We start from the raw sequence: 11,379 nt of genomic DNA on the forward strand, positions 1-11,379 counted from the left end.
TTACCCCCTTCCCTGCCCGGCCGCGCAGAGAAGCCCCAATATCAGGGGTGGCACAAGGCAGTGCAGCAGCCAGTGTGCAGAGGAGGCTGCGCAGCCCTGGCTCCCCTGCAGGACTCGCCCTCTCCTCCCCAGGTAGTGGCTGGGCCCTGGCAGCTTCCCCTTCCCGCTGCGGCCGGGGGTGTGGTGCAGCGCCCTCGCCCCATCTAAGTGGCACAGCTCCGAGAGCGCAACTGCCCTGAAAAAAAAGATGACTGGAACGCCACCCCTGGAAATGTGCCGCCCCAAGCACGTGCTTGCTTTGTTGGTGCCTAGAGCTGGTCCTGATGGTTAGCAATCTTTTTAAGGGGTCTGGGATAAAAAGGTTTCAAATGAAACCCGAGGCCTGTCTTCTAAAGTTTAGAAACCTCAGAAAACTTGACAATTCAGAGGGAAACATGCTTATAGTAGAGGAGGAAAGGGGCAGAGGATTATGAGGAGTTGGTAGCTCTAATTTGCTTAGAAGTAGTTCTTTGATGTCTGCTCTGATGAGGCGAAGGAAGCAGTGTGGGAAAAGTTCCCAACCACTGTAGGCCAGGCAGCTGAGGCTGCTGACATATACCTACAAGTGAGACCATTCATAGAGCACAAGGCCCCAAAGGAGGGGCCAAAGCCTGACATGAAAAGTGGTCCCCCATCTGTTTCTGGGGAAAAGGAAGGAGGGGAGACTAAGACCTGGTCTACACTCATAGAATCATAGAATCATAGAATATCAGGGTTGGAAGGGACCTCAGGAGGTCATCTAGTCCAACCCCCTGCTCTAAGCAGGACCGATCCCCAATTAAATCATCCCAGCCAGGGCTCTGTCAAGCCTGACCTTAAAAACTTCTAAGGAAGGAGATTCCACCACCTCCCTAGGTAACGCATTCCAATGTTTCACCACCCTCCTAGTGAAAAAGTTTTTCCTAATATCCAACCTAAATCTCCCCCACTGCAACTTGAGACCATTACTCCTTGTCCTCTCATCCGCTACCACTGAGAATAGTCTAGATCCATCCTCTTTGGAACCACCTTTCAGGTAGTTGAAAGCAGCTATCAAATCTCCCCTCATTCTTCTATTCTGTAGACTAAACAATCCCAGTTCCCTCAGTCTCTCCTCATAAGTCATGTGTTCCAGTCCCCTCATCATTTTTGTTGCCCTCCGCTGGACTCTCTCCAATTTTTCCACATCCTTCTTGTAGTGTGGGGCCCAAAACTGGACACAGTACTCCAAATGAGGCCTCACCAATGTCGAATAGAAGGGAACGATCACGTCCCTCGATCTTCTGGCAATGCCCCTACTTATACATCCCAAAATGCCATTGGCCTTCTTGGCAACAAGGGCACACTGTTGACTCATATCCAGCTTCTCATCCACTGTAACCCCTAGGTCCTTTTCTGCAGAACTGCTGCCTAGTCTGTAGTGGTGCATGGGATTCTTCCATCCTAAGTGCAGGACCCTGCACTTGTCCTTGTTGAACCTCATCAGATTTCTTTTGGCCCAATCCTCCAATTTGTCTAGGTCCCTCTGTATCCTATCCCTACCCTCCAGCGTATCTACCACTCCTTCCAGTTTAGTGTCATCTGCAAACTTGCTGAGGGTGCAATCCACACCATCCTCCAGATCATTAATGAAGATATTGAACAAAACCGGCCCCAGGACCGACCCTTGGGGCACTCCGCTTGATACTGGCTGCCAACTAGACATGGAGCCATTGATCACTACCCATTGAGCCCGGCAATCTAGCCAATTTTCTACCCACCTTATAGTGCATTCATCCAGCCCATACGTCTTTAACTTGCTGATAAGAATACTGTGGGAGACAGTGTCAAAAGCTTTGCTAAAGTCAAGGAACACCACATCCACTGCTTTCCCTTCATCCACAGAACCAGTTATCTCGTCATAGAAGGCAATTAGATTAGTCAGGCATGACTTGCCCTTGGTGAATCCATGCTGACTGTTCCTGATCACTTTCCTCTCATCTAAGGGCTTCAGTTTATGTCGGATTTAGCAGCATTAAATCGAATTAACCCTGCACCCATTCACACAACAAAGCCATTTTTTTTTACATAAACGGCTCTTAAAACCGATTTCTGTACTCCTCCCCAACGAGGGGATTAGCGCTGAAATTGACATCACCATTTCAAATTAGGGTTAGTGTGGATGCAATTCGAAGGTATTGGCCTCCAGGAGCTATCCCACAGTGCACCATTGTGACCGCTCTGGACAGCACTCTGAACTCGGATGCACTGACCAGGTGTACAGGAAAAGCCCCGGGAACTTTTAAATCTCAGTTCCTGTTTGGCCAGGCGAGCTCATCAGCACAGGTGACCATGCAGTCCCAGAATCGAAAAAGAGCTCCAGCATGGACCGAACGGGAGGTACAGGATCTGATCACTGTATGGGGAGAGAAATCCGTGCCATCAGAACTACGTTCCAAAAGACGAAATGCCAAAACATTTCAAAAAATCTCAGAGGCCATGAGGGACAGAGGCTACATCAGGGACGCAACACAGTGCCACGTGAAACTTAAGGAGCTCAGACAAGTGTACCAGAAAACCAAAGAATCAAATGGACGCTCTGGGACAGAGCCCCAGACATGCTGCTTCTACAATGAGCTGCATGCAATTCTATGGGGGGCAACCACCACTACCCCACCCCTGTCCATGGACTCCGATAATGGGGTACTCTCCGCCATGCCTGAGGATTTTGCAGATGGGGAAGATGAGGAGGAGGAGGACGAGCTAGAGGAGAGCACACAGCACACCGTTCTCCCCGACAGCCAGGATCTTTTTATCACCCTGACTGAAATACCCTCCCAACCCAACCAAGCCGAAGAAGGGACCTCCGGTGACTGTATCTTTTAAAATATAATACATGTTATAAAAGCAAGAGTTTTTTTAATGATTAATTAGCCCTGAGGACTTGGGATGCATTCGTGGTCCGTATAGCTACTGGAAAAGTCTGTTAACGTGTCTGGGGATGGAATGGAAATCCTCCAGGGACATCTCCATGAAGCTCTCCTGGAGGTACTCTAAAAGCCTTTGCAGAAGGTTTCTGGGGAGAGCAGCCTTATTCCGTCCTCCATGGTAGGACACTTTACCACATCATGCTAGTAGCAAGTAATCTGGTATCATTGCATGACAAACCTGGCACCGTATGGTCCCGGTGTTTGCTGGCATTCAAGCAACATCCGTTCTTTATCTCTCTGTGTTATCCTCAGGAGAGTGATATCATTCATGGTAACCTGGTTGAAATAGGAGAATTTAATTCAGGAGACATTCAGAAGTGGCCGTTCCTACTGGGCTGTTTGCCTGTGGCTGAAAAGAAATCCTCCCCGCAGTTAGCCACACGGTGGGAGGGGGGACCATTGGCGCTGAGCTGTTCGCATTTAGCTAGCGGGGTTCTTCCCTGATACCAGCCACGGGGTGGGGTGAGGGATAAAGTGATCATCCCAGAGAATTGGATGGGGGGTGGGGGTTAGTTTGGTTTCTGCTGCTGCACGTTAACAGGAAAACTGCAGCACTAAATGGCCAACTCAACGTGCTTTTGCTTGGTATGGGAGAGGAGGGCACTGCTGTTATGAAGGTTGCAGAAGCCGAAAGACTATGGCTTACCATGGCTGCCTGCAAGCCGAATTCCGTTGCCTGGCCCTGCGTGTGTGATCTGTAACACCAAAGCCGCAGGCACTCAATATAAGATGCAAAATGCGACCTTGTACCAAAATCACATGTGCTATGTAATGTGAATAGTGTTGTTCACCGTGAAAGAGTATAGCCATTGTTCTGTAAAATGTATCTTTTAAAATACTTCACTCCCTTGTTTCCCTCCAGCAGCTGCAAATGTTTCAAGCCTCCCTCCTTTGTCCCAAAGGCTGTCTCAGATAAAGTGGCGAAAAAAACGCATGCACGATGAAATGTTCTCTGAGCTCATGCAGTCGTCCGGCACTGACAGAGCTCAGCAGAATGTGTGGAGGGACACAATAGCAGAGTACAGGAAAGTGGCCGATGAACGTGAGGAAAGGTGGCGGCAGGAAGATCAGAGGAGGCAGGATGGCAACGCTGGGGCTACTGTGGGATCAAACGAACATGCTCCGGCATCTGGTGGAGGTTCATGAATGGCAGCAGGATCACAGACTGCTGCTGCAGCCCCTGTTTAACCACCCTCCCTCTTCTCCAAGTTCCATAGCCTCCTCACCCAGATGCCCAAGAATGTGGGGGAAGGGGGAATTCCAGGCACCCAACCACTCCACCCCAGTGGACAGCCCAAGCAACAGAAGGCTGTCATTCAACAAGTTTTGAAGTAGCCTTTTCCTTCCCTCCTACCCTCCTCCCACACCCCACCCGGGCTACCTTATGAGTTATCTCCCTATTTTTATAATCAATTAATAAAGAATACATGTTTTTTAAACAATAGTGACTTTATTTCCTTTGCAAGCAAGCTGTGATTGAAGGGGGGAGGGCAGGTGGCTTACAGGGAATTTAGAGGCAACCAAGGGGGTGGGTTTTCATCAAGGAGAAACAAACAGAAGTGTCACACAGTACCCTGGCCAGTCATGAAACTGGTTTTCAAAACTTCTCTGATGCGCAGCACTTCCTGCTGTGCTCTTCTAACCACCCTGGTGTCTGGCTACGTGTATTCGGCGGCCAGGCGATTTGCCTCAACCTCCCACCCCGCCATAAACGTCTCCCCCTTACTCTCACAGAGATTGTGGAGCACACAGCAAGCAGCAATAACAATGGGAATATTGGTTTCGCTGAGGTCTGAGCGAGTCAGTAAACTGCGCCAGTGACCCTTTAAACATCCAAATGCACACTCTACCACCATTCTGCACTTGCTCAGCCTATAGTTGAACATCTCCTTACTACTGTCCAGGGCATCTGTGTACGGCTTCATGAGCCAGGGCATTAAGGGATAGGCTGGGTCCCCAAGGATAACTATAGGCATTTCAACATCGGCAACAGTTATTTTCTGGTCTGGGAAGTAAATCCCTTCCTGCTGACATTTAAACAGAGTTCCTGAAGACGCGAGCGTCATGAACCTTTCCCAACCATCCCACGCTGATGTTGATGAAACGTCCCTTGTGATCCACCAGTGCTTGCAGCACCATTGAAAAGCACCCCTTGCGGTTTATGTACTGGCTGCCCTGGTGGTCTGGTCCCAAGATAGGGATATGCGTTCTGTCTATAGCCCCACCACAGTTCGGGAATCCCATTGCAGCAAAGCCATTTACTATGACCTGCACATTTCCCAGAGTCACTACCTTTGATAGCAGAAGCTCAATGATTGCGTTGGCTACTTGCATCACAGCAACCCCCACAGTAGATTTGCCCACTCCAAATTGATTACCGAGTGACCGACAGCTATCTGGCGTTGCAAGCTTCCACAGAGCTGTTGCCACTCGCTTGTGAACTGTGAGGGCTGCTCTCATCTTGGTATTCTTGCGCTTCAGGGCAGGGGAAAGCAAGTCACAAAGTTCCATGAAAGTGCCCTTATGCATGCGAAAGTTTTGAAGCCACTGGGAATCATCCCAAACCTGCAACACTATGCGGCCCCACCACTCTGTGCTTGTTTCCCGGGCCCAGAATCAGCGTTCCACGGCATGAGCCTGCCCCATTAACACCATGATCTCCAAATTGCTGGGGACCGCGGTTTTAGAGAAATCTGTGTTCATGTCCTCATCACCACGCTGCCGTCGCCTCCTCACCTGGTTTTTCAGGTGCTGGTGCTGCATAAACTGCACGATAATGCGCGAGGTGTTTACAATGGTCATAACTGCTGTGGTGAGCTGAATGGGCTCCATGCTTGCCGTGCTATGCAGTCTGCTCAAGCAATCCAGGGAAAAGGGCATGAAATGATTGTCGTTGCTCTCACAGAGGGAGGGAGGGAGGGTTGACTGGCGACATTTACCCCTAACCATCCGCGACAAATTTTTGGCCCCATCAGGCATTGAGAGCTCAGCCCAGAATTCCAATGGGCAGCGGGGACTGCAGGAACTGTGGGATAGCTACCAACGGTGCACCACTCAGAATGTCAATGCTTGCCACGGTACTGTGGACGCACACTGCCGAATTAATGTGCTTAGTGTGGATGCATGCACTCGACTTTATATAATCTGTTCCCAAAAATTGACTTCTGTAAAATCGGAGTACTTTCGTAGTGTAGATATGGCCTAAGGACACAATGCCCCCATGAAGGTCCCCTCCTGGTAATCCTAGTTATCAGACCCCAGGCCAAGGAGACGGCCACAGAAAGTGTTTCCTATCTGGGTCCTTCGAACACATGAAGAAACAATGCCCTAGATATGGGGAGTCCAAATATAATGTCGAATCCACCCAGGTTAATGCAGAAACTCTGGATTCGGAGACTTCAGTGGTGCCAGACGGGGTCCTAGTTACTCAGTCAGGTCTGAAATCCGGGAGGTAGACAAAGAGTTCCTCAAAGATGCCAAGGTAAATGGCAAAGTGTGCCAGGGATGGAGAGACAGTGAGGCCCAGATCTCTCTAGCTAGGGATGTGATTAAGGAGATGGATATGCCTGCCAGGAAGGAGGTAAAACTCCTGGCCTTGGGGCAATTTGAAGCCAGCCTGCCTTTAGCCTGCATTGAACTGGAATGCGGAGGTTTAAGGAGTACTTTGTATGTGGGGTTCTTCAGAATTTGCCAGCTGATGTCTTCTGTGAAAGGAAGAAATATCACTACCCCAGGCTGTTATTGTGACCCATAGCAAGGAGGAATGTGTCCCTAAGTCCCCAGAACCTGAGGAGGAGGAGGAGGCAGCTGAGAGGGAAGAGAAGCCCTCTACGCCTTTATCAGCAGAAAGTAGTGAAGTGTCTCCAGGGGATGGGACCTCTTGTACCTGCCTATGCTGGACCAGGCCAATGGCCATGATGGGTTCTCAGGCTAAATGGACCCAGGGTCTAACCCCGTGTGGCAACTCGTGTTCTCTTATGGCAGAGGTGGGCAAACTATGGCCTGCGGGCCACATCTTGCCCGCAGGACCCTCATAGAATATCAGGGTTGGAAGGGACCTCAGGAGGTCATCTAGTCCAACCCCCTGCTCAAAGCAGGACAAATCCCCGATTTTTGGCCCAGATCCCTAAATGGCCTCCTACAAGGATTGAACTCACAACCCTGGGTTTAGCAGGCCAATGGTCAAACCACTGAGCTATCCCTCCCACCGTCCTGCCTGGCCCTTGAGCTCCTGGCCAGGGAGGCTAGCCCCTGGCCCCTCCCCCACAGCGCTCTGGGCGGCAGGGCTGCGAGCTCCTGCCGGGCAGCGCAGCTGCGAGAGCTGCCAGACTGAGCGTATTAAATTGCTCCCCATAGGAATGTGCTACTTACAGTGTACTACCAGCTACCAGCTGCCAGTCCTGGTGCTCTGAGTGGCATGGTAAGGGGGCAGGGGGCTTGGATAAGGGGCAGGGGGTCCCAGGGGGCAGTCAGGGGACAGGGAGCAGGGGGCTGCTGGATAGGCGTGGGAGTCCCGGGGGGGCCTGTCAGGGGTCTGGGGTGTGGATAGGGGTTGGGGCAGGCGGGAGAGGGAGCTGAGGGAGTTGGATAGGGGGAGAAATCTGAATGTCTGATATTGTTATTGTGGAGAACTTTGCCTATCGGATGTAGTTAACACAAACACTGAACCACTGGCTCTGAAAAGTCCCTCGTTGGGTGGGTTTGATTTCTCAGTGTTGCCAATGTATTTTTTCATCCATCCCCCATATAACAGGTCCCCTGGAGGGTCCCAGGCGGGCGGTCAGGGGACAAGGAGCAGGGGGATTGGATGGGTCGGGCTTTCTGAGGGGGGCAGTCAGGGGGCGGAAAGTGGGAGGGGACAGATGGGGCCAGGCTGTTTGAGGAGGCACAGCCTTCCCTACCCAGGTGTAAGTGTATTAAATTGCTCCCCGAAGGAATGTGCTACTTATGATGTACTACTTACAGCTTCCAGTCCTGGTGCTCCGTAAGTAGCACATTCCTATGGGGAGCAATTTAATACACTACACCCGCCCTCCATACAGTTTTGGAACCCCGATGTGGCCCTCAGGCCAAAAAGTTTGCCCACCCCTGTCTTATGGTCATCTCCGTTGGCCATTCGCCAACCGCAGTATATGTGAGTGATACACAGCTACCCCAAAAGATGGAGAGATACAACAACACAGACTCAAAAAGAACAGGAGGACTTGTGGCACCTTAGAGACTAACAAATCAGTTAGAGCATAAGCTTTCGTGAGCTACAGCCCACTTCATCAGATGCATAGAATGGAACATATAGTAAGATAGATAGATAGATAGATACGTACAGATAAGTTGGAAGTTACCATACAAACTGTGAGAGGCTAATTAATTAAGATGAGCTATTATCAGCAGGAGAAAAAAACTTTTGTAGTGATAATCAAGATGGCCCATTTAGACAGTTGACAAGAAGGTGTGAGGATACTTAACTTAAGGAAATAGATTCAATACGTGTAATGACCCAGACTCAGATGCCTCTTTGTGTGCTGGGAGAGGCAATTTCAGATAGGCAGGCCCCAATCCTGGAAAGGGCAAAGAACTATTGGGGGGCGTACCCCAGGGATCACAATGTCACAGCCAGGTGCAATGCCCTGGTATCACTTTGCCAGGGTGTTTGGATAGAACATGTCTTCCCCTTCTGGGGAGTGGGTGTGGGAATGGTACCAGCAGAATGTGCGTGTGCACATGCATGTAACAATTTCCAAACCAATCGCATCTCACAAGCTGGGCCTGCATAAACAGACAGACACTCTGCAGCTGCCAGCAGGGAATTTTGTTCCCAACAGCAAACACTTCCTCCACTGTATGCAAAAGGAGCAATGGCTTTAGCTCTGTCTAGGTAGTCGGCATAACTGCTAAAGCCATCAACACACACACACACACAGTCATTATATTAGAATATTGAGGCTGCACTCTAATTACACTGATGTTTGTTCTTTCCATGCCCATACACACCTATCTCTCTATCTCAGCCCTGGGTGCTGAGCACTGTACTATCTGAATACAAGATACAAAGTCTCTCAGGCCTTCCAACAGGAGTTACTCATACAATGCCAGGCTGACATCAGGCCTCAACTGGATTTGTACTTGACACGTTGGCTGGTGAATGTTCGATAAAATGGGTTCTGTGCTAATGCTGGGAAACCCAGCTCAGAAAAGCTGGGCCATTTCGAAAGTAGGAGGCTCCTACCCCAATATTGACCCAGTAACATTTCCAAATGCAGTGTCTATTTTGCCACACAAAGGAGAGATTTATATTGAACAGAAGAAAAAAACCAGAAATGGAAAAATATGCTCCAGGTTCAGTGTGGCTGAGTCAACAGGAGAAATCTGAATGTCTGATATTGTTATTGTGGAGAACTTTGCCTGTCGGACACAGTTAAACACAAACACTGAACCGCTGGCTCTGAAAAGTCCCTCGTTGGGTGGGTTTGATTTCTCAGTGTTGTCAAATGTCCCACCAATGTATTTTTTCATCCATCCCCCATACAACAGGTCCCCTGGAGGGAAAGATGCACAGAGCTGTCACCCCAGCCACGAACAAGGCTGGGTCTCCTCTCTGGGCAGAGCCAAGGGGATGGACTCAGGTAAGTCACGGTCCATGGGGCGGATGGTAGCAGAGCCAGCTCCAAGATGAAGCTATTTCATGAGACAATGCTCTTACCCACCATTGTAAAGGAGTGGGGGTAGGTGCTGGGTCCCCCACATAAAGCAGAACTCCCTGTCCTACTGCTTTAGGTACCAGACGGAGCAGAACCCAGGACTCCTGGCTTCCAGCCCTCTAGCACTAACCCACTAAGCCCCACTCCCAGCCGGAGATAGGACCCAGCAATCCAGGGTCCCAGACACTGTCCACCACTCTAACCAGTAGGCACCACTCCTCTCCCAAAGCTGGGGACAGAACCCAGGAATCCGGGTTCCCAGTTATAACTACTCAGCACCATTCCCTTTCCAGAGCTTGGAACAGACTGCTGATGCAGAGATAACTGCTTTTAACTAAATCTTTATCTTAAACACTACTCTCCTTCATTAGCCAGTCGTGAAACTAGCCCTCGCCCTATCCCATTTAACAGGGTGGCGCCCTAACCCTTGAGCTATGGAGCCAAACAGATTTGCCCCCTGCCCACCTCACTCAGCACACATGTCTATGCTCTTGTCTGGGTCTTACCCTGGAGTGATGACATCTCAATCCCCAGGAGGAAGCTCATGGGGTCATCTGGGGGAGACTTTGGAGTCTGCCATGGAGCCCAAATGACATCTACTAAGGCACGACTGCCATGAGCTACCCACAGGCTAAGAGACCCTACACCCTGCCCCATAGCTCCTAGGGTCTCTCAAAGAAAGCACTGGGGAGGGGTGGGATGAGGGAATGTCTAGGCACCTGCTTCTCTTGGGGCTCATTACGGAGCTTTCCTCCTGTCAGGGTTCCTTCCCCACTCTGAACTCTAGGGTACAGTTGTGGGGACCCGCATGAAAGACCCCCTAAGCTTATTCTTACCAGCTTAGGTTAAAAACTTCCCTCAGGTACAAACTTTGCCTTGTCTTTGAAAAGTACACTGCCACCACCAAGCGTTCTAAACAAAGAACAGGGAAAGAGACCACTTGGAGACATCTTCCCCCCAAAATATCACCCCAAGCCCTACACACCCCTTTCCTGGGGAGGCTTGAGGATAATATCCTAACCAATTTGTTACAAAATCATCAAAGACCCAAACCCCAGGATCTTGTAACAATGGAAAAATCAGTCAGGTTCTTAAAAGAAGGGTTTTATTCAAAAAAAAGAAAGGTAAAAATCACCTCTGTAAAATCAGGATGGAAAATACTTTACAGGGTATTCAGATTCAAAACACAGAGGATCCCCCTCTGGGCAAAACCTTAAAGTTACAGAAAACAGGAATAAACCTCCCTCTTAGCAAAGGGAAAATTCACATAAAACAAAAGCTAAACTAATCCGCCTTGCCTGGCTTACCTATACTGGTTGCAATATTGGAGACTTGGATTAGGATGGGCTGGAGAAGATGGATTTCTGTCTGGCCTCTCTCAGTCTCAAGAGAGAACAAACACGTAAACAAAGAGCACAAAACAAAAGCCTTCCCCCCACCCACCCCCAGGATTTGAACGTATCTTGTCCGCTTATTGGTCCTTTGAGTCAGGTGCCAGCCAGGTTAGCTGAGCTTCTTAACCCTTTGCAGGTAATAGGATTTTGCCTCTGGCCAGGAGGGATTTTATAGCACTGTATACAGAAAAGTGGTTACCTTTCCCTTTATATTTATGACACCTCCCATGTGAATGAGGGGGAAAGCAGAGCCCAGTGCAGTCACTTTTTTAGGGCAAGCAGTGACAAAGATGGTAATTT

The sequence above is a fragment of the Natator depressus genome, chromosome 13, assembly GCF_965152275.1.
Source record: "Natator depressus isolate rNatDep1 chromosome 13, rNatDep2.hap1, whole genome shotgun sequence".
NCBI lineage: Eukaryota > Metazoa > Chordata > Testudines > Cheloniidae > Natator > Natator depressus.